This window comes from Phyllostomus discolor, chromosome 7 (genome assembly GCF_004126475.2).
Source record: "Phyllostomus discolor isolate MPI-MPIP mPhyDis1 chromosome 7, mPhyDis1.pri.v3, whole genome shotgun sequence".
NCBI classification, from domain to species: domain Eukaryota; kingdom Metazoa; phylum Chordata; class Mammalia; order Chiroptera; family Phyllostomidae; genus Phyllostomus; species Phyllostomus discolor.
In genome coordinates, this window is record NC_040909.2 from 10,584,126 (window position 1) to 10,594,088 (window position 9,963).

Below are 9,963 nucleotides of genomic sequence, written 5' to 3' on the forward strand. Positions count from 1 at the left end.
TCTTGCACTCACTCCGGTTAGATCTTCATTGCCGAGCTGCTGTGAATGAGAAGGTAACAACGCAGTCACATCTGGAGGGCAAGAGGAGCTGTGAGAGATGCAGCCTTTCTCAGCGCAGCCACGTTCTGAACCCACTGGGGTGGACTGTGCTTGCCGCGCGCCATTTCTTCGCGGTTGCCCTGGCCCCACAGTGGGCAAGTGTATTCGCCACACACTCGACAAAGGGCCAATTTCCTCCCTGTAGGAGGAGAGCTTGTGAATGAATGTGAAAAATACAAAACACAATAAAAAAATTGGGCAAAGGACATAAATAGGCAGCTTATAGAAAAAAAATTAATATGCTTGATCTTATTTATAATGAAGGGAATACTTATTTAAATAAGATTCCATTTTTTAAAAGTCTGATCATGTGCAGTGTTGAAAGAACCCATGATTTTATACCCTTAATGGGAGGGTGAGTTGGCATAATCTTTTTGGAGAGTGAAAGCACAAGTAAAACAATATTTATGGAAGCCTTGTTGAAGCAAATGATTGGGACGGATTAGTCGTTGATACTTCCAGACACGGGACAATGAGAGACAAAAATGAGGTTGGGCTTTCCTCACAACCAAGGAATTGTATGCTCAAACTGCTAAATACTGTTAAAGGATCGTTCCGAAAAAAGGAAGGAGAGGTAAAATCACGACTCCTGCAGGTAGGAAATGAACACAAGGTAAAGGTTTTCTGTTTTGCTTGTAATGGAGGAAGTAGGCGGATGTCTCAGCTGATTCAAAGGAGAAGTCAAAGAAGCACCAGTCCACGCGGAGCAAAGGAACGTGGAAGTGAGCGTGCAAACGGGGGCCAAACTGGTGTTTCCATGGGGCGGGTGAGGCGGTCTCTCCACCTGGCAGAACTGATCTGCATGTGAATTCACAGGAATTATTCTGCACTGTCATCTATGATGGGTGATTGTTGAGTTGCAAAATAGCTCTCACAGAAGAAGGATGAGGAAGGATGAGGGTCTGCTACAGTGCAGAGTTGCACATGGACCGAACCAGTTTCTGTACAAGACTTACATGGTAAGTGCAAGGGGTCCGACAGACTGTAAAATCCTGGGGTCCCAGTGACACATAAAAAAGGACATTCAAGTGTGTGTACATACGTACATGCATATGTTCACAGACACACCGACTGTCCCTTGATGGGGACAGAAGAAATGGGTAATTGTGGCTGGCACTGGGGAGTGGGATCTGAGATGAAAGGGAAACCTACTTTTCATTGTCTGCCTTTGTACACGGCTCGATTTTTTGTTTACTTTTGCCGTGAGCATATATCATTTGTTCAAGAAAAATAAAAGGGAATCTTTCATAAACCTCAGTGTGACAAATAATAAACTAGCGGAATGTATAAATCAAGCATTGCACAAAATAGGAGAAACAGGTGGGAATGTGGCTGTCATGGCAGGGAGAGCCCTTAACCGAACCTCCTCCTGGTTTGGACAATTGAGCAGACAGAAAGTACGGCCTGAAAGGCAGTTTCCAACACGATCTGCATATCAAGAGCAGTTTGGGAGCGTCTTTCCAAAAGCGCTTTTATTTCACACATATGCAAAACAGGCTAGTCTGATGACCTCACAGGACCCACTGTCCAACTTCAACAGTTAACAATTCACGAGCAACGAATTCCCCACCCTTATCCCCCTTTTGATATTGAAGCCAATCCCAGAAATCATATTATTCAATCTGTATTTCCTCCCGTGAGTATCTCTAAAATGTAAGGACTGTCTTTAAAAACCATAACCACAATACAGTGATAATTTTTTAAATAAAAAATTCATTAGTACAATGTCATTATCACACCTAAAAAATAATGGTAATTTCTTAACTTCATCAGAGTCAGTGGTAAAATTTCCAATTGTTTCCTAAATGTCATCTTTAGAAATAGTTTTGTTTGAATTAGGATCTGAATACAGAATACATTTCAATTATTTGATATGTTTCTCTCTTTTATAACCTATACATTACCTGGAGAGCTTCTAGAAAATACTGTTGTCCTGGCTTCATCTTGACAATGTTGAATTTTACCTGAGCCCGGTGTTTCTGGAAAACAGTGACAGTTAAGAAACACACACATGCGCACAGCCTCATAAATAATCAGCTGAACTGAATGTGTCCACTGAGCAATCAGGACAAAATGCTTGTTAACCTTGTTAACCTTCTGCCAGGACCCTGAGGTTGGGCCTCCCCCCACCCCCCAAACTGAGCCAGTGCACAACTACCTAACTTCTACTTAACCTCTCCTAAGAAAAGGCTGGCCTCAGGGCTAAACTATCTCTGCTCTCCTGTCCTACCAGGTCACCCTTGTTCTTGCTAGTCTCACTTACTCCTCTCTGTAAACAAAAATTCTTTTAGCCTAACCCTGGAGAACATATGGTCAGGGCTTCTCCGGACTGCAGGAGTCCTCCTCTGCTTAGTGGCATCGGTGGAACGGTCCCTTTCACCCCTCTCCCCTTTGCAATCATCTTTGCAAAGATGATTACTCCTTACTAAATCTGGATTTCAAAAAACTTGACAATTCCAAGAAATTTTTATATTATTTTTCTCTAGCTTATTATAATATGAAATGAGATTTGAGAACCACTGCTTAGAGGATGTGAACCATACAATTGCAAGGATAATCTAATTTAGTTAGTCTGTGTTCCTCCAGAAAGCAGATTCCGAGGTGAATCTTGGTGCAGATGGTTTATGTAGGAGGTAATCTCAGGATGCACAAGAAAAAGATCAGGGGGAACGACATAGGAAGGGAGAAACGCCATCCAGGATGCACAAATGAGTAGGTTTCCCCTGCCCATAGCTGAAGCTCAGTTCCTCTGGGGATTCTCTGAGGAACAGGTACAATGCACCTTAGATCTGGTCTCTCAAGGAACAGCAAAGCTGGAAACCACTTTCCCTGTCCCTCACTGGTTGAGAATTGTTTCTGACGGTTTTGAGTCGGAAACCCTGCAGGGCAGCTTCAGGTAGGGAAGCAGGGATGTGTGTGTTCTTGAGATGTCTCGGTTCCCCTGCAGCTGCAGGTACACTCAGAGAGGGCTGAGGAGGTAGAGCGCTAGGATCAAGTGCATGTGCTGCTCTATTGAACTTTACACCTACAGAGAGTATTGCTTTAAAAAAAATTCTTGCTAATGCCAGTTGAACACCAAAAGTTGACCATAAAGAATCTTGTATAAAGTCCTCCAAATATCAATTTTAACTAAGATTTGCTGAATACTTACTGTGTGCTAAAGGTTTATACATAGTATCTTAATTTAATTCTTAGGGCAATCATCTGAGGTAGGTATTATTGTATTTCAATTTCACAAATGAAGAAACTGACTCTGAGGTTAAATATTCTGCCTAGGTGAAACAAACAGAAAAAAAAAAAGGATGGATTTAAATCCAAGCCTCCTGACTCAAGAATACAAGCTGTTAACCACTATGGGGTATGTTTCCCAACAGATTTTAATCATAACATGGGAAAACTATTAGTTAATAATAACAATAGTGTAAATGATCCAACAATACCACACATTTGGGGATTTAAACAATTTCTCTACTGAGAAAATGAAAGCAATAAGAAAAACCTTATATGGCAAAATTTATGCATTACGATTAAAACTATGATAAAAGGAATATCATTATAAATAAGAAAGAGTGATATTATATGAATTTAAAATCTTCCCTGGATGGTGTGGCTCAAACAGATTGAGTGCCAGCCTGCAAACTGAAAGGTCCCCAGTTCGATTCCCAGTCAGGCACATGCCTGGGTGGCAGCCAGGTCCCCAGTTGGGGGCGTGCCAGGGGCAACTGATCGATGTATCTCTCACAAATAGATGTTTCTCTCCCTCCCTTCCCCTCTCCCTAAAGATAAATAAATAAAATCTTTTTAAAAATCTTACTCAAAAGGTTAGGAAAACAGCAAATTAACCTTGGGCAATGGAAATAAGGAATGTATACGAATGCCAACAGAGAGGATTTCCAAGTCAGGTCCAGATGGACTAACCAGAACTAAATGTGTCCTCCTATGTGGACAACCAAATACCAGACAAAGCATATGAAATAAGACCCTCAAGTCAGGCAACAAAGGACAGTGATCCCTGATGGGAAATGAGGGATGTGAGCCCAACTTTGAGTTTCCAGGCTACGGTACAGGAAGGGGAACCCAGAGAGAGACTGGTAGGCTCCTTGCGTTGAAGAGAAGAAGAGCCTGGAAGAAAACAAGCTAGAGTTCTCAAGACAGCCCAGCAAAGAGGGGAGACCTGCACACGGACAGAAACCCAGACACCTGGAGAGGGTTCTCCTCAAGTATTTAGCACAATACTGATGATCAGTGAATGTATTTGAGGAAACAACCTGAAGTCAGGGAAAGTATCCAAAAGGGTGAGAGGTTACAATGCCCAGTGATCACACAGAACCAGGAATGGTGCCTGTTCCCACAAGCCAAACTGGGAAACCTGAGAGTTCGCAGGGCACTGAGCACAGCACGCAGAAGAGGCTTGCCATGGTAATGGGAAATGATTAACCCTAAATGAGCACTGTTGAAGTCCCGCCTAACAAATCTTAAAAGCAAGACCCAAAAAGTTCAAACTCTTTCCAAGTAACTTAACAGTATCACAGAACAAAGGTCAGGAGTATTTATAGGAAGACAAATATCCACACCTAACAAAGTAAATTTTACAATGTGTGCCATCTAATAAAAAATTGCCAGGCAATGCAAAGAAGTAGGAAGATATGATCCATAGTGAGGAGACAGATTATTTAGTTGAAAACACCTAGGATTGACACAGATATTAGAATTAGCAGACATAAATATTAAAACAATTATTACAACTCTGAACATATGTTCAAAAACTTAGAGACATGGAAGAAGCAAAAACAAAGATTTAAATAAAGCTTTCAGAGATGAAAATTAAAATGTACGTGGACTCTAGGACAACTTCAAATAGCCTAATATAAATATAGTTGGCATTCCCAAAGGAGAGGAGAGCAAGGGAAAGACAGAAAAATATTTAAATGAATAATAGCTGAAAGTTTCCCAAATCGGATGGAAAAATATAAACCTATATATCTAAGAAGCCCCACATATACTCAAGCACCAAAAAAATTTAAGAAAAATGACACTTAGGTTTATCACAATCAAGTTGCTTAAAACAAATGATAGAGAGAAAATCTTAAAAATAGCCAGAGAAAAAGGTATGCTACACATTGAGGAAAAAGGGTAAGGATGACTTCAGATTTCTTGCTGAAAACAATGCAAGTGAGAAGATAATGGAACAATATCTTTAAGATACTAAAAAGAAAAAAAATTCCTATCATCCTAAAGTTTTATACCCAGTAAAAATATCTGTCAAAAATGAATATGCAATAAAGGTGTTTTCAGACTTGCAAAGGCTGAAAGAATTAATCAGCATTACGTCACACACAAAAAATGTTAAAGGATGTCCCTCATTCTAAAAGAAAATGACCAGTTGGAAATTTGGGTCTACACGAGGTGATAAAGACCACGAGAAATGGAATCTTTTAATGCTTAGCTTGTGTGCACATCTCTGAACTGATATGGGTGCTCAGGCAAAGTCTCATACTTGCAACTTTCCCAGGAGGATTGCCTTTGAAAAATTGAAGCTGTCTTACGCAGATGTACCTGGAAATTATGCTGTTTTTTTACTACCCTGGAAGCCCACAGCCAATGAGTGACTAAGATGGGGCTACAAAAGCTTTTCCTCTTGGCTCAGGGTGGGAAAAATTCTGTTACAATTTACCTTCCAGAGTTTTGCATTGGATCAGGATGAAGCTAGATTTCACTTGAAGCCACATTCTTGCATAGCTCCTTTCTCTTCCCTACTCTGTTTCTCTCACTCCCTGGTCAGATTCTCCTAAGAAGGCTTTAAAAACAAATCATATGTCTATGAACCTCTCTCTCAGGCTCTAATTCTGGGAAATCTGACCTAGCAGAGGTGCTGAGTATAAAGATATTTATACCCAATATAAAGACTGATCAAAAGACATCCATATCAATGGAGCCACACAGTAATCAGGTGAATGGTGATCAAGATGACTGTCCTGTGGATGTACGTTGGGTGTCCTTTTTTTAAGCCACTCTGTTGCTCACTGAATGGGTTCATGTATAAAACTGCCATGACGTCAGCAATGCAGGTCAGGCTTGGACACAAGAATATGGACTTTTTTTCACACTAAGATTGATCTGGCTATTGTCACTGTTGAGTGTATAGTGTGCTCACAGTGAGGGCCAATGCTTAGCCCCTCATGTGGCATCATTCCCTTGAGGGAAAACTCAGACACCTGGTAGTAAGTCAGCTGTATTGGAGCCCCTTCATCATTAGGTGGATAGTAGTTTGTCCACATTGATTTTTTTCTGAGTATGGATTATTTTTCTCTGTCCATTAGCTTCTGCCAGCACCATTATCCATGGATTTATGGCATTCCTATTCACCATCAAGGTATCCCACACAGTGTCGCTTCCAAACATGGAACCATTTTATCATAAATAAATGCAGCAAGAGATCCACCTGTCCTTACCATGTGTCCCAGAATTCAGAAGCAGCTGGTCTGATAAGATGTTGGAATGGTCTGCTGAAGACTCAGTTACCACACCAGCTGGGAGATAACGCCTTGCCAAGTTGGAGTGCTCTTACAGGATATGATTTGAACCAAAAATCAATATACATTGCCTTTTCTCACATGGCAAGGGCACACAGATTGAGAACCAAGGAGTGAAAGTAGGAGGGGTTTATCACAACTAATAACCTACTTGCAAGAGTTTGGCTTTTCATCTTTGTAGCCTGGGCTCCTCTTCTCTAGAAGTCTTAGTTTGCAAGAGTGGAAGGCTTCCATCAGGATACACAACAATGGTTCTATTGAACTGGAGGCATTTCTACACAATGGAGACAGATAATGCTATGTCTGGAATGGGGATTCACCGAGACGCTTCTGAATGCTTGCATGTTCAAAGGGAAAGGTCAGCGTGGGGGAGATGGGTCATAACAACCCCCAAAGGAAGGATTATTGAGGATTGAAACCCATTAAGAATGAAGGCTGGGGTTGCCTCACTGGGCAAAGAATTTTAACCAGCCAAGATTCTGATTGGAGGCAAGGGTTACGTGACATGGGTAGCCATGGAAGAAGGACGTGTGAAATGCCAACAATGGCTTTGTGATCAGATAGGAAGTTGAGAACTTCTAATGTTTTTAATTAGTGATGCCACCCTCCCCACCTTGCTTGTATTTTTTTTTTCAAAAAGAGTTTTGGTGGTGCTTACCTTTATCAATTAATTCAATGGCAACCAGGTTATGAGGAGTCATACCCAGACCCAATGGTGCTGCATATCCCTTGGAGATCCTAGACTTGATGTGGATAAGATGCTAGATAGCATTTGCCCCCCCTTGTTGAGGAGAGGGTGAGAGCATCTTTATTTGTAGGACACATCTTCTGCCTAACGTTTTTGTTGTGTTTGTTCCAGTTTATTGAGAGTGATGCTATTAGCTAGGAATGCCTGAGGCACTCCCCCTGCCCTATTACTCTTAGCAAGCTTCCACACACATTTCTTGTGGCATATCTGAGTGCCACAGGTGGGGGTGGAGGGGGAGGACCTGGGGCTCTGCCTTTATTATGGTCTGAGGGTAGTCTGTGTAGGGTTTCATGGGTTTACTCTTTATTGGCTATTTTAAAGCATAAGAGCAGGAAAGGGGGGGGGAGGGAGAAGCAGGTTCATTCAATCAGTTATCTGGGTTACCCAGGGTTTTCTGAAAGAGGGACCTTCATAGGTGGGGAGGGCCTAATTCCTTTTCTGTTTGTTTTCCTAGTAGCTGTGTCATGTAGCTAGAAATACGTTCACGGATGTCTTTTGAAATGGATGCCTTGTCAATCAAAAGCCTAATGTCAGGCACTCACACTACAGTTTGGTGTTAGGTAGGAGCACAAAGTAATTTCATGAGAGTTAGGTATGAGTGGAAGGATGAGAATAAACGCTGAGTAGAAGAAGGGGTGGACTGTGCTGACCCTGTGCTTTATGCCTCACCCCGTCCCTTCCGTGATTGCTTGGGGCTTGGCCCCTGCAGGCTGCATTTTCCAGACTCTCATGTCTGCTGGACTCTGGCTGGTTCAGCTAATGGGAGGCACTACTGGGAGACTGGAGAAATAGGAAGGAAGGAGCCAGGGAATGTCTTCCTCCTTGCTTCCTCTCTGCTGGATCTCTGGCAGGGGCTGTTCCCTCCATAGTTTAGCTGTGGTACCTACAAAGTCTTGTGTATGTGACTTTGTATGCGTGCTAAGCCTTTGAAATGTGTCTTTGAACTGCTACATTTGCTATATCTGCCAAGAAAAAAAATTGGAGGACACCATTAATTATGCAGTCTCTTAAAGGTGGTTTTCTCTAAGTGGTGGCATTATTGATGAGTTTTTGTTACCCGGTTATTTTTTAAAAGAGAAATATATGCTCCTGACACCTCCATTAATGTTCTTTGATGTGTAGTGCAAACTGTCACCTGGTACTTATTTTCATGTGTTCATAATTGCAGCTAATCAAGCGTTTACCTTTGCATTTACAAGCTCTTACTGCAGATACGTTTTTAGCCATCCTTAGTAAAGAAACATAATTGCAGTAGAAACCATAGAATGAACCTAAGCAAAAGTAAGAGATGAGGATCACCATTTATTACTTAGGCATACTTCCTTTTTTTCTAGCCACATAGAGATCAGGAAGACAAAGCAGCATCTTTTTAGATGCATCTTTTTAGAATTTATGAAGCAGGGAAGCTGTTGGCAGGGAGCCCAAATAAAAACACCGTGGCATTTGCATGTAAAGAAACTGTACCAGTACACTAATTCAACAAATAGGATTATGTACTATTTAATTTGTAAATGTAAAAAACCAAATCAAATGTTTTCATTTCCAAAATGTTTTTATTTCTGTGTTGAAGATAAAAGAGTTACCTTGTCTAGATCAGTCCAGCCTGCCTTTGCCATTCAGAATGTTACTGGTAGCGCGCACAGTGATCTTCAGACTTAGTTGTGATCTTGGTGACCGTCAAGTGCAGCCCTTTAACTTAACAGGGAATTGAGACCAAGTGCTGTGGTAGATGAGTAAGTGGCAGACCTAGAACCACAACCCATCTTCTTGACTCTCCCTTCTTTGCTTCCTGTAAATATTAGTGGTTCTCAAGTGAACAGTGGTGTTTCTTCAAACCACATGTATTCTTCCTCAGCAGCCCTACCCTGTGATTCTTTTATGTCCCCCCCCCACTGAGAATCTTCCACTTCTTAAATACAAATTTAAAATCCAAAATGTACTATGATGATGGTCTCCAAATCATAAGACTAAGCAAGCTGCTCTCTCTTATGAAGTAATCAATTCCATTTTGCAGATTCTGTTCTTTTCACACAGAAAAAAATAGGCGTATAAGATATGGAAATACTGTACCTTCTACATGTCTCTTCTGAACAAATTAGATCACATCTGTATGCTCGGATCTAAAGATAACTTGAAATGCCTGTTCTTAAGAAACCTTGTTTTTGTTTGTTCCTCTGCATCCATCTATTCGGTTCCCAAAGCTACGCAGCAGGCCCAGCATGTCCCCAGGCACTGTGGCCGGGCCCCAGGGGCACCGGTCCTCGCCCATAAGGAGCTGGTCGTCAATGCAGAGGTTTTCAAAGTAGAGGTCAAGAAAAAAAACACGGAAACTCCTACTTGTATTATATTTTTCTGTTTTCAATTTTTATCTTTAACAAAATTGTACATGATTAGAAGCAAAACACTAGCCCCCACTCCTCCATTTCCCACTTCCCAGAGGCCACCACTTCCACTTCTTCACTTCCATATCTCTGAAGGACATGCTTATATTTCTGTATCTTCTTTTTCGGAGCTAGTGATTATCCATTGGCTTCCTGCTGCAGGAAATGAGGACTTAGGTACCTCCCTTTGGCCAGCCTCTCT